Below are 3835 nucleotides of genomic sequence, written 5' to 3' on the forward strand. Positions count from 1 at the left end.
CCGTGATTATTATTTTTTTTTAACAAATTGAGAAAATTAAATCCACCATTTGCTCCATAACTCGTGTAGTTCATTGTGTGAACATAATCTATCCACTACACAATTGTTTATCACCCCAAAACAGCATATTAATGAAGTAATCATCAATACTGAAAATAGTCCACTACATACATGTAAATAATTAGAAACGAAGGACTGAATGTCAGCAGGGAATTTAAGGATTGTCAAAATAAGATACAAATTCCGGTAGACAATTATATTTTTGTTGCCATATTGTTGTCTTTCATCTTAGTCGTGACTTTTGCTTGAAATTACCAAATATAAAGTACAGTACAGATACGAACAAGAAATTTCAATTTGGCAAACAGTTCGGCCTTATCTAAAAATTACATAGGCACTATTAGAAAAGGAAATACAGTTTTGAAAAAATAATAATTTAGAAAAAATATTCTTAGCTACCCTTCCGCTGAAATTGTTAGGGCACAATGTACTCTGATAATTTAACGTGTAAATTATTTTTTCATGTTAAAAAGAAGGAGCAACCATATTGAATGGCCAAGCGGTAACGTTGACGCTGCTAGTGACTGAGTGCTCAGGCTTGACAAAGTAGACCACGGACTTTATTTCTGAATGTACTACATCCTTAAACTCAGACTGCAGCATTGGGGTTGGTCGCCAGGTACTGAGGTTCTTCAAGCTGCCTGCTTTGCCAGTGTCTTGGAAGCTGCCATACAGTTGCCAAGGATAGACCAGGACAACCAGTATAATCAATACTCCTAGACGTAAGCATAACATGATGACTTGTTCAGCAGCGTCTGGAAACACATTAGTTCATGAACAACAACTGAAGGTCTTTAAGAGCATAAAAAAGTTAGTAATTACACTATTCCACCAACAATTAAAAATTATGAGATAAAACTCGTGTTAAGGTACAGATACAGTACAGGTGTAATTATGATATTAAAAAATATCCAGGTTATTAAAGAGCGTAGGACTTTTATTGTGACCATAATATTGTATCACATGTACAGATACAGGTAAATGAACAGTCAACTTCACTCACATCGAGACTGAAGGTGTCCTTGTACTTCAGTGTCCTCCTCTGGTAATGGCGAACCTCACTGATGGGAGGTGGGACTGTCTATACACCCACTCACAGGCCACAGCCCACCCAGGTCAACAGTAGCCAATCAAAATATATAGGCCATTTATTCTGCTGAGGAAATAAATTATTACACTTACTTTTCCACTATATAATTAAGGTTCATTTGAAGTTTGAAACAGTTTATGGAATTTAAGTTATGTCAACTATTTAATGGTTAAAACAACTTCACTGTAGTTTAAGTAAGGAAAGTTACCAATTAGCCAATTGGGTTTGTTGATAGATGTGACTCAAAGAGGCTCGGCGATCTGCACATGAGTGCGTTTGTGAGTTTTTCAATTGATCTTTGTATAGTTGCTGATCTTTTTAAAGAAATTGCTTACATCCATATGGGGATATAAATGACGAATGAACCATTGGCTGTTCCTAGTCAAATGGGTTTGTACATCCATTTGTATGACTAAACTTGATGTTTGAGACAAGCAAATAAATACAAAGAGGCTCGGCCCAAGGTAGCCTCACGCAGGCCCACATGAATCCATTAATTGGCAACTCTACTCTCGAGATCGTTAAGCCAGGCCCCTTTTGCCACTTCATGCATATTGAGGTATTATTATCTGCTACAGTTGATGTAACTAAGTAGGCGGAGCTTAATAAGTGATGTCATCGCTAGCCAATCATCGACGAAGCATGGAATACAGCGGTCGCAAGTAAAATATTTTTATTTATTTTATATATTTAATCAGTGGCTCCAATTAAAGTAAAAAAAAAAATCTCCATTCCATACATTTATTGTACAACTTTTAATACCATCATAAGCCTTCAAAAATACGTAAATAAAAATTTCAGTTTTATTTTCATTAGCGTAGATCCTATGGGAGTGAGGCTACCTGGTATCTACCTACCTTGGCTCGGCCAGGTAACTGGTTAGAAATAGGTCATCTGGACGCTGACCCCTAGAGTTGTGGGAGGTGGGCAGTCAGTCATTAAGAAGTCGGAAAGCGCCAACAGGTCATCCGTGAAGAATGAACCTCCAAGACCCCAGATCCTTTTATGATCTAATGTCCTATATAACCTAAACTTACCAGGTTTATGGGCGATTTTTTTTCATATTTTTTTTTTTACTTTTTCGCATTTCAGAGCAGCAATTAAGGTATCTTGGGTTTTGAATTAACTCGAGTCAGAATTTGATATTCACAAAATGTGAGGAAAAGCATTCCCAGAAAACCACATAATTATTGGAACTTGGTCACATTTCATTAAAATTCTTTTGACATTTAAAATAAATACATTGAGAAATTTTATCACATGGCACATGATTTTTTTTATTATCATTATTATTATTACATTTACGCCCCCCCAGGCCCCGATGTTGGTCAATGACCTGTGCCCGGGTGGGCTAAAAAAAATAAATAAATCCCCCGGCATCCATAATATACAGAAGTTCTACGCACTTCATAAATCATGATGACTTGATGAGTACTTGTGCTTGCTGTAGTGGTGGTCAGGGTTGCCAAATGGCCGTTTCCACGGCCAAACTTCTCTACTTTGGCCGTAACAAAATTCGTTTGGCCGTGGAAAATAGATGGTCACTGCCAAACTATTTGGCCGAATTTTGTAAAACACGTATTAATTCCTCATCTAGTGGATTTTTAAGACTAAATCTAGCAGATTTTCAAATTTCTCAATGAAAACGCTGGCTCAGTGACCTCACCTTGTCATGACCTCACCTAATCAGTGACCTTGTAGCGTACTGTTGTGGCAGGTTGTCAGGGTCTCTTATTTGGCCTCACAACGTACGTACATGTAATATATCCAACACTCAGGATTGAGGTAGAATAGAAAGTCACAATGTGTTTCCCGTATATATATATTGTTGCACAGCACAGTGTTAAAGAGATACTAGGTCGGGCGAAGTTTGCTCAGAGTTCCTGTAGGGCGAGGAGCTTTCTGAGGAAGCGTGTGGTGTGAAGTGAAGCTGTTGAGAGATGTTGCTTGCTGGTGGTGGTAAGTAGAAAGAGGTCGATGACGGCCAGGTGAGGTCTTATATAGCGGGGGTAGGTTTGGCTTGATGGTAGGCCCCCGCTTTGTTTGTTCGGCGTCGCTGGTTACCTGACCTTGACCACGAGGGATACGCTGGGAGATTCGCAGGGGGTCGGCTAGTCAGCGACACACGGCGTTTGTAGGGGAGGAATCCACTACAATACTCCCCCTCCCCTCCGGGCGCGACGGGAGACTGGTGTTGGCCGGGTTGCGTCCCACACGTGATACATACCGGGCAGGTGTACGTACAACTCGGCTGCTGCGGGTGACGACTCCGTCTAGTGACACAGAACCTGTGGGGGAATCAGGGGGCGAAAGAGGGTTTTGGATTAGAGGAAGTTGTACAGGCAATGGTTGTTGTGCTTCTATCGCGGCTGGGGCAGCTTCCTCAGGAGCCCTGGCTGGGTTGACTGGGTCAGGGGCGACGTCAGGAGGAGGGTCCATGACAGGAGCAGGTTCTATGACAGGAGCAGGTTCTATGACAGGAGCAGGTTCTATGACGGCAGCAGGGTTCACGACAGGAGGAGGGTCTATGATAGGAGCAGGTTCTATGACAGGAGCAGGTTTTATGACAGCAGCAGGGTTCACAACAGGAGGAGGGTCTATGATAGGAGCAGGTTCTACTATGGCAGCAGGGTCCAGGACAGGAGCAGGGGGTACCTGAGGGTGAAAAGAGAGAGCCCAGAAATG

At 41.4% G+C, this 3835-nt stretch overlaps 1 long non-coding RNA gene across 1 annotated transcript; it reads right to left on the bottom strand.

Annotated features, from left to right (window-relative positions):
* Positions 1 to 241: 241 nt before the first annotated feature.
* LOC121857208 lies at positions 242 to 1208 on the bottom strand. Its single transcript, XR_006087131.1, has 2 exons — positions 1064 to 1208; positions 242 to 815 (listed from the first exon to the last, which is right to left on the bottom strand). It is a non-coding gene; the product is annotated as an uncharacterized LOC121857208 (long non-coding RNA).
* Positions 1209 to 3835: the final 2627 nt, after the last annotated feature.

This window comes from Homarus americanus, unplaced genomic scaffold (assembly GCF_018991925.1).
Source record: "Homarus americanus isolate GMGI-L3 unplaced genomic scaffold, GMGI_Hamer_2.0 scaffold1024, whole genome shotgun sequence".
In the NCBI taxonomy this organism is placed as follows: Eukaryota; Metazoa; Arthropoda; class Malacostraca; order Decapoda; family Nephropidae; genus Homarus; species Homarus americanus.